Below are 10,584 nucleotides of genomic sequence, written 5' to 3'. Positions count from 1 at the left end.
CATAACACGGGTGTAATATAATAGAGGAGGGGGCAGATTTATGTAGACCAGCGTTCCATAGACCAGTCTGAAACACAAGTGTCTCGGAGTAAAGCGCGGCCACATTTCTAGAAGGTCCAGGTCTCGGAATAAATTTGGGGCATTTTGGTCTGTCTTAGAGTCAGGACAGAAAGTGAAGATTTACTCTACAATCTGCAGCATCTTCTGTGGTGAGAATTAGTAAATCTGTCAGACCTACGGCGGCCCCGGCCCTTTACAATTAACCCCGTCTAATGTTCAAAAGTAGTGAGACCAGAAAAGCTGCAGATTTTATCACATATAGGGCGCGCGCCAACATTGCGTCATTTCTACACCAGAAAGCTGACGTCATTCCACTGATAAATTCCCCCAGGATCATTGGTAACCCCCATATTATAGGAACATCTGGAGCAGAACCCGGCCAGTCCTCACTCCAACATCCACCACGTCCTGCAGTTTACAATATTCAGCCAAGGATTGCCGACTTTTTACCATAAAATACCAACCAGGGTAAATACGGGCGGCGGTTTTCAGGGGAGGCTTAACACAGAGTTTGATTTGAAGGCGGGAGCCCGAAGAAGAGCCACAGGGGCCTAGAAAAGCCAAAGCCATAGCTGCCACATACAGTATAATGCCCCCATAGCTGCCACATACAGTATAATGCCCCCATAGCTGCCACATACAGTATAATGCCCCCATAGCTGCCACATACAGTATAATGCCCCCATAGCTGCCACATACAGTATAATGCCCCATACAGTATGATGCCCCCCATAACTGCCCCATACAGTATAATGCCCCTATATACTATAATGCCCCATAGCTGCCACATACACTATAATGCCCCATACAGTATAATGCCCCCATAGCTGTCTAATCCAGCATAATGACCCCTATAGCTGCCCCTTACAGTATAATTCCCCCTATAGCTGCCCCATACAGTATAATGCCCCTTATAGCTGGCCCATACACTATAATGCTCCCATATAGTATACAGTATAATGCCCCCCTTAGCTGCCCCATACAGTATAATGCCCCCCTTAGCTGTACTATACTTTATAATGCTCCCATATGTACGTACCTAATAGAAAAATAACATCGCACCTGCCTGCGCCGAGCCACTCGCATCGTTTTTTAAGATCATGTGCGGTTCGGCCGGCCATGTGCTCCCTGGAAGCCTCTTGCCCTGGGCGGCCGCCCGAACTGCCCATATGATGATCCGCCAGTGTGTATGAAGCGGGCTCATGGGCAGAGCACACTCCATACGCTGCGGGTGTCAACTGTATATTACAGCCAACACCCTGCCCTAACTGCTGGGATCAGAGATTACTCAGATCCCAGCTGCTTAACCCCTTAGACCAGGGCCGGACTGGGACTTGAAATCAGCCCTGGCATTTTTAAGAACACAGGCCAAACCGCAGGCCATATACGCAGCCGCCAGTGTTGGGCTGGAGTACATGGGACCACCTTTCAGCTTTACAAGACATGGGGAGATTTATCAAAACAGGTGTAAATAAAAAGAGGAAGAGTCCTGATCGCTCCAACTCCAACAAATCCACTGCTCTTTCACGAGAATAACGAACTTGCTCATTATTCTAGAGGATTATTTTTTGCGGAGCGTAAAAAAATTTCAAGCAGACTTATTTCCGCTGCATGTGAATGGAGAATAAAATAGCCCAATCACTTATAATGGATGCAGAATGTTAGTGGATTTGAAAGGGATTTAGGTGTGAAACCAGGGACGATTCCAGCTTTTCTGCTGCCGGAGGCAAAAATTTAAATTGCGCCCCACAGATTTTTATTGACATCCCCCTGGCTATTCTACATCACTAGCAGCCTCCTCCAACTCCTGCAGATGCGCCGTTGCCTTGTACTGTCATGCGCGGGGCAGACGGGCAGAGTACACCTCGCTGCATGGTGTGTGCCCAAGTAGTACAAGGCAATGGCGCATCCGAGAAAGTTTTAGTGCTCTGGTAGTGATGAATAAAAGCCAGGGGGATGTCAATCAGGCATGGGAAGTTGGGTTTGGAGGCAGGGCTGTGTGACTCTTCAGGATAGCGGCTCCGCCCCATGACCCTTTAATGAGTAATTAGCATATAGCCTGCGCCATTTTAAAAGTGGATTTTATAGATTTTTCTGCATCTGAAAACAACATACAGAGAAATTTTTGGAAATATTGTCAGGTCTACTCCATCTGCCTTGCATTTTTGTTATCCTATATAATTACAGCTCCAGAACCAACCTCATACATATATACAGCACCAGAACCAAGCTCAGTACATATATACAACACGAGAACCAAGCTCAGTACATAAATACAACTCCAGATCCAAGCTATGTACATATACACATCCCCAGTACCAAGCTCACTACATATATACATCCCCAGAACCAAGCTCAGTACAAATATACAGACCCAGAACCAAGCTCAATACATATATACAGCCCCAGAACCAAGTTCAGTACATATATACAAACACCAGAATCAAGATCAGTACATATATACAGCACCAGAACAAAGCTCAATACATATATACAGCACCAGAACCAAGCTCAGTACATATATACAACATCAGAACAAAGCTCAGTACATATATACAGCACCAGAACAAAGCTCAGCACTTATATACAGCACCAGAACAAAGCTCAGTACATATATACAACACCAGAACAAAGCTCAGTACATATATAAAACATCAGAACAAAGCTCAGTACATATATACAGCACCAGAACAAAGCTCAGTACATATATACAACACCAGAACAAAGCTCAGTACATATATACAACATCAGAACAAAGCTCAGTACATATATACAGCACCAGAACAAAGCTCAGTACTTATATACAGCACCAGAACAAAGCCCAGTACATGTCGTGTATTAAAAGAGGCATGGACTCGCGGGACAGGGATGTAATATTACCACTTTACAAAGCATTAGTGAGGCCTCATCTAGAATATGCAGTTCAGTTCTGGGCTCCAGTTCATAGAAAGGAGGAAAAATACAAAGAAGAGCAAGGAAGCTAATAAGGGGCGCGGAGAGTCTAAGTTATGAGGAAAGATTAAAAGAACTAAACCTATTTAACCTTGAGAAAAGACGACTAAGGGGGGACATGATTAACTTATATAAATATACACTACCGTTCAAAAGTTTGGGGTCACCCAGACAATTTTGTGTTTTCCATGAAAACTTACACTTATATTTATCAAATGAGTTGCAAAATGACTAGAAAATATAGTCCAGACATTGACAAGGTTAGAAATAATGATTTTTATTTCAAATAATAATTTTCTCCTTCAGACTTTGCTTTGGTCGCTGCATTTGCAGCAATTCCAGCATTGCAGACCTTTGGCATTCGAGCTGTTAATTTGCTGAGGTAATCGGGAGACATTTCCCCCCCCATGCTTCCAGAAGCCCCTCCCACAAGTTGGATTGGCTTGATGGGCACTTCTTGCGTACCATACGGTCAAGCTGCTCCCACAACAGCTCTATGGGGTGAGATCTGGTGACTGTGCTGGCCACTGTTCCATGTAAAACCCCCTCAAAAAAACAAGGGGGCACTCCCTCCGTTTGGAAAAAGAAGGGTTCAAGCTGCAGAGGCGACAAGTCTTCTTTACTGTGAGAACGGTGAATCTATGGAATAGTCACCGCAGGAGCCGTCACAGCAGGGACAGGAGATACTGCAAAAAAGATAATTTCCTAGAAGAAAAAAATATTAGCTCCTGTGTGTAGAAATTTTTTACTTCCCCTTTCCTGTCCCTTGGTTGAACTTGATGGACATGTGTCTTTTTTCAACCGTACAAACTATGTAACTATGTAACATATATACAGCACCAGAACTAAGCTCAATACATATATACAGCACCAGAACTAAGCTCAGTACATATATAAAGCACCAGAACCAAGCTCAGTACATAAATACAGCACCAAGCTCAGTACATAGACAAATCAAGGGTAGGAGCAGCACTGTGACTCCTTGCCTGTTAAGGCTGGTGCTCAGCTTTCAAACAGGGAGTGACCTCTCCCTGCACAAACGTGTATCCAAAAAAGAGAGATAGAAGCAGCACTCAAAAAAACTCTGGTTTATTCATCCAGCATCCACTGCAACGTTTCACCTTCTCTATGAAGGCTTTTGAAAAAGCCTTCATAGAGAAGGTGAAACGTTGCAGTGGATGCTGGATGAATAAAGCAGAGTTTTTTTGAGTGCTGCTTCTATCTCTCTTTTTTGGATACAAGCTCAGTACATATATACAACACCAGAATCAAGCTCAGTACATATATACAACACCAGAACAAAGCTCAGTACATATATACAGCATCAGAACCAAGCTCAGTACATATATACATCCCCAGAACAAAGCTCAGTACATCAATACAGCACCAGAACAAAGCTCAGTACATATATACATCCCCAGAACAAAGCTCAGTCCATATATACAGCTCCAGACCAAATCTCAGTCCATATATACAGCTCCAGAACAAAGCTCAATACATAAATACAACACCAGACCAAAGCTCAGTCCATATATACAGCTCGAGAACAAAGCTCAGTACATAAATACAGCACCAGAACCAAGAACATTACATATATACAGCACCAGAACAAAGCTCTGTATGTAAATACAACACCAGAATCAAGCTCAGTACATATATACAACACCAGAACCATATTCACGCTGTAAACGGCGAAAAAAACATAATACAATTTCTCCCAGATAAAACAAGGCCTCATACAGCCATGCAAATGAAAAAAAATAAAAAGCTATGGCTGCTGAAAGGCAGAGAGGCAAAAACTGAAAAATGTAGCTGTCATTAATGCTTTTTCAGGCCTGGTCACTAAGGGGTTAAAGACATGGAAAGATCTCCCACCTCCAATGATGGTCAGATCCATCTAAAATAACAACGATCTGCTGTCATAAGTTCTTTCATCCTATGCTGATGCTCCCAATTTAGGAGGCAATGAAGAAATAAGAAAAGAATGAGGCAGGGGGAAGGGAGGGGGCGTTAGGAAGAGAAGGAAGCCCATTGATTGGGTGAAGCTAAGAAGGGGGTGGGTTGTAGCAGACAATTTAATAGGTCAGAAACCGTCTCTTACCCGGCACTGGCGGACCGGTTATTGTCCTGAAGATGGAAATAGTTGGTCTGGATGGACACGTCCTCTGCTCTAGCGCTGGTAGGCATCACCATGGCGGAAAGAAGGATCAAGCGATCAACCAAAGGGTCAGGACAAGGTGGATGATTCTTATAATTAGACTATAAAGCCGTGGTCACCCCTCTTATACCACCAGTGGAGTTTTGTGTCATTAATGGGTGGAGGATTTCAGTATAAGAGTTATATTGTATAATATGGAAAGGTCCCCTGTCCCTACAGTCCTTATTTTTACCATACATTGACCTATCCATGAAGGATCCCCAGTTACCCAGAGACTTGACTGTAATACCTGGTAACGGCCTCCGCTGAACTGTCCACAAATCTAAGACATTGACCTGGAGACGTTTTGCCTCCACCATGGAGAACGGGGTTTCTTCCATGCACAACGCGTTTCACTTCTGCCCCACAACATCTCGATGGGATTTAGACCTGGGCTGTGATATTCAGGAGTCCCCATTCCTCTTACGTGGTGTAATGTGGGCCCTAAATGGTGGTATTATCTGGACACTATATGGCGCCAATATTTAGGCATGGATTGGCAGAAATATTAGGGCATTGTATCAGGGCATTGTATTAGGGTATTGTATGGGAGTGTTACTGTATTGTATGGAGACAATCTGGTGTAAATATTTAGATGTGGGATCATCTCTCGGAGGAAGCAGTCATATTGTAATATCACAAGACTGTAGCATCCAAATAACCCGGAGATTATACAGTTCACAACAGCGGGAGACAACACATGTCCTCTGGTTAATACTCAAGAGCTGTGGATGAGAAATACCCTAAAGAGGGTAATAAAAGGGGTATTCCCAAATAAGACATGTATAGCATATCCACAGTATATACCGTAAATTTCTGATAATTACGGAAACAGATGTGAAAACTGTCATTGAACAGAATGTGGAGCCAGTGTAGATATGCCACAAATGTCTAAGTTGTAACTACCCCTTTTAAGAGGGTGTAAAATATAAGGATAGCCCCTTTAATTCAAGACTACCCAACCCAGTGTGCCAAGTAACCTGCCCAAGTAGAACACTCACCTGCGCCAAGCACCGCTCTCCTCCCGCCTGTGTGATGCTGCCACCTGCTGGCAACAATGATCACGTCCTTTCTAGAGCTTATTTATTGTGTATTCCAAAAAGTCTACGTCTATATGGGGGAAGGGACTCCTGGGACAACGGTACAGAGAGTTATTACCATGTGTATCCTGTGATATTACATAGGACTGCAGGTAACACTGCTACATTATCTGTACTCAGGGAGTTATCACTGTGTTATCTGTGGTGTTACATAGGACTGCAGGTAACATCTACTACATTATCTGTACTCACAGAGTTATCACTGTGTTATCTGTGGTGTTACATAGGACTGCAGGTAACACTACTACATTATCTGTACTCAGAGAGTTATCACTGTGTCATCTGTGGTGTTACATAGGACTGCAGGTAACATCTACTACATTATCTGTACTCAGAGAGTTATCACTGTGTTATCTGTGGTGTTACATAGGACTGCAGGTAACACTACTACATTATCTGTACTCAGAGAGTTATCACTGTGTTATCTGCTGTGTTACATAGGACTGCAGGTAACATCTACTACATTATCTGTAATCAGAGAGTTATCACTGTGTTATCTGTGGTGTTACATAGGACTGCAGGTAACATCTACTACATTATCTGTACTCAGAGTTATCAGTGTGTTATCTGTGGTGTTACACAGGACTGCAGGTAACATCTACTACATTATCTGTACTCAGAGAGTTATCACTGTGTTCTCTGTGGTGTTACATAGGACTGCAGGTAACATCTACTACATTATCTGTAATCAGAGAGTTATCACTGTGTTATCTGTGGTGTTACATAGGACTGCAGGTAACACTACTACATTATCTGTACTCAGAGAGTTATCACTGTGTTATCTGTGGTGTTACATAGGACTGCAGGTAACATCTACTACATTATCTGTACTCAGAGAGTTATCACTATGTTATCTGTGGTGTTACATAGGACTGCAGGTAACATCTACTACATTATCTGTACTCAGAAAGTTATCACTGTGTTATCTGTGGTGTTACATAGGACTGCAGGTAACACTACTACATTATCTGTACTCAGAGTTATCACTGTGTTATCTGTGGTGTTACATAGGACTGCAGGTAACATCTACTACATTATCTGTAATCAGAGAGTAATCACTGTGTTATCTGTGGTGTTACATAGGACTGCAGGCAAAATATACTACATTATCTGTACTCAGAGAGTTATCACTGTGTTATCTGTGGTGTTACATAGGACTGCAGGAGATCTTACCCAGCACATTGCTACTCTTGCAGCATTTTCCTCTATGACGTTACATTTTCAGTTGATGTCAGATTTTTCTCTATTATTGCAGCATATCCGGTTATATTCTGGTGTATAATATTACTGGCTGGTTATATTGCGTATCATACAGTTATATACCGCTGATGACATCACCTGAAACTCCCACCTGCAGCCACACAACACACAGCGCCCCCATGTGGACCTTTTCAGTTAATCAATTTTTCAAAAACCCAAACACAAGAATTCTTTGTAACATGATTGTGTTTTATTAGAGAGACATCAGGTAAGAAAGAAAAGCATCATTATACAGACCCCGTACACACTGCAGGGAAACAGTAAAGAAATGACGTCTTCAAGTGTGACTCCATCTTCTCCGAACACTATATACATTTTGGATTTAACATTCTTTACCGATTAATGACAATATATATCTTAAAAGGGCGGGGGATTCGTTCTACTGATACAGAGCTCCAAATCTTCTGCATAGATGTAGAGTTACATGATAATATTCTGCTGCCTGCAGTCACCACTAGAGGGAGCTCACTACATACAGATATATACAGCTCCCATAGAGTTACATGATAACATTCTGCTGCCTGCAGCCACCACTAGGGGGAGCTCACTACATACAGATATATACAGCTCCCATAGAGTTACATGATAACATTCTGCTGCCTGCAGTCACCACTAGAGGGAGCTCACTACATACAGATATATACAGCTCCCATAGAGTTACATGATAATATTCTGCTGCCTGCAGTCACCACTAGAGGGAGCTCACTACATACAGATATATACAGCTCCCATAGAGTTACATGATAACATTCTGCTGCCTGCAGTCACCACTAGAGGGAGCTCACTACATACAGATATATACAGCTCCCATAGAGTTACATGATAACATTCTGCTGCCTGCAGCCACCACTAGGGGGAGCTCACTACATACAGATATATACAGCTCCCATAGAGTTACATGATAACATTCTCAAAGGGGAGAGAAAAGACATGGACCGCACATCCACTGTATACTATGATCAATGCGGCTAGGCAAAATATTTAAATATGAACGAGAGGTTTTTTGTAACATTTTGATCAAATTGTATGCAAGCCCACTTGCCACTTCACGGCGACCTCTAAAAGTGGGTCCCTACTCTAGCGGTTGCAGCACCGCATGGCGGCTACCACCACCGCAGCACCGCTCCTGCAGAGGGAGCAACCCAGAGGCCCAAAAGCACCCATGCCTTCAGACCGTGCCATGTCTATTCTCTCCCCTTTGATATTATACAGAGTCTATCCCCTCTGTTGTTTTGTTTTACTTGGTACCAGCACTCCACACTTTTGGCCCAGCTGATTTTAATTTAGGAATGACCTCATAAGTGTTCCTGCTCCTGCTTGTACTCTCAGTCGGCCACTGGGGGCGCATGGCAAGGTGAGCTCATTCCATCTGTTCCATGCGGTGCTGCAACCGCTAGAGTAGGGACCCACTTTTAGAGGTCGCCGTGAAGTGGCAAGTGGGCTTGCATACAATTTGATCAAAATGTTACAAAGAACCTCTCGTTCATATTTAAATATTTTGCCTAGCCGCATTGATCATAGTATACAGTGGATGTGCGGTCCATGTCTATTCTCTCCCCTATTCTCTCTGCAGCCACCACGAGGGGGAGCTCACTATATACAGATTCCATAGAGTTACATAATAAAATTCTGCTGCCTGCAGCCACCACTAGGGAGAGCTCACTATATACAGATATACAGATTCCATAGAGTTACATGATAACATTCTGCTGCCTGCAGCCACCACTAGGGAGAGCTCACTATATACAGATATACAGATTCCATAGCGTTACATGATAACATTCTGCTGCCTGCAGCCACCACTAGGGAGAGCTCACTATATACAGATATACAGATTCCATAGAGTTACATGATAACATTCTGCTGCCTGCAGCCACCACTAGGGAGAGCTCACTATATACAGATATACAGATTCCATAGCGTTACATGATAACATTCTGCTGCCTGCAGCCACCATTAGGGGGAGCTCACTATATACAGATAGCAGAATTTTATCATGTAACTCTATGGAATCTGTATATCTGTATGTAGTGAGCTCTCCCTAGTGGTGGCTGCAGGTAGCAGAATGTTATCATGTAACTCTATGGAATCTGTATATCTGTATATAGTGAGCTCTCCCTAGTGGTGGCTGCAGGCAGCAGAATGTTATCATGTAACGCTATGGAATCTGTATATCTGTATATAGTGAGCTCTCCCTAGTGGTGGCTGCAGGCAGCAGAATTTTATCATGTAACTCTATGGAATCTGTATGCCTGCAGCCACCATTAGGGTGAGCTCACTATATACAGATATACAGATTCCATAGAGTTACATGATAACATTCTGCTGCCTGCAGCCACCACTAGGGAGAGCTCACTATATACAGATATACAGATTCCATAGAGTTACATGATAACATTCTGCTGCCTGCAGCCACCACTAGGGAGAGCTCACTATATACAGATATACAGATTCCATAGAGTTGCATGATAACATTCTGCTGCCTGCAGCCACCATTAGGGGGAGCTCACTATATACAGATATACAGATTCCATAGAGTTACATGATAACATTCTGCTGCCTGCAGCCACCACTAGGGAGAGCTCACTATATACAGATATACAGATTCCATAGAGTTACATGATAACATTCTGCTGCCTGCAGCCACCACTAGGGAGAGCTCACTATATACAGATATACAGATTCCATAGAGTTGCATGATAACATTCTGCTGCCTGCAGCCACCATTAGGGGGAGCTCACTATATACAGATATACAGATTCCATAGAGTTACATGATAACATTCTGCTGCCTGCAGCCACCATTAGGGGGAGCTCACTACATACACATATATACAGCTCCCATAGAGTTACATGATAATATTCTGCTGCCTGCAGCCACCATTAGGGGGAGCTCACTGCATGCAGGTTTATACAGCTCATATTGAAGTCAGTAATATATCTGCACGTAGTGATGTCTGCAGCCTGCCACAATTCTATTTTGTAAAAGATATCAGAATATCATAACTTAAGTTCC

The sequence above is a fragment of the Rhinoderma darwinii genome, chromosome 1 (genome assembly GCF_050947455.1).
Source record: "Rhinoderma darwinii isolate aRhiDar2 chromosome 1, aRhiDar2.hap1, whole genome shotgun sequence".
Taxonomy (NCBI): Eukaryota; Metazoa; Chordata; class Amphibia; order Anura; family Rhinodermatidae; genus Rhinoderma; species Rhinoderma darwinii.
The sequence above is the reverse complement of the archived record's forward strand: the minus strand, read 5'-3'. Positions refer to the sequence as shown.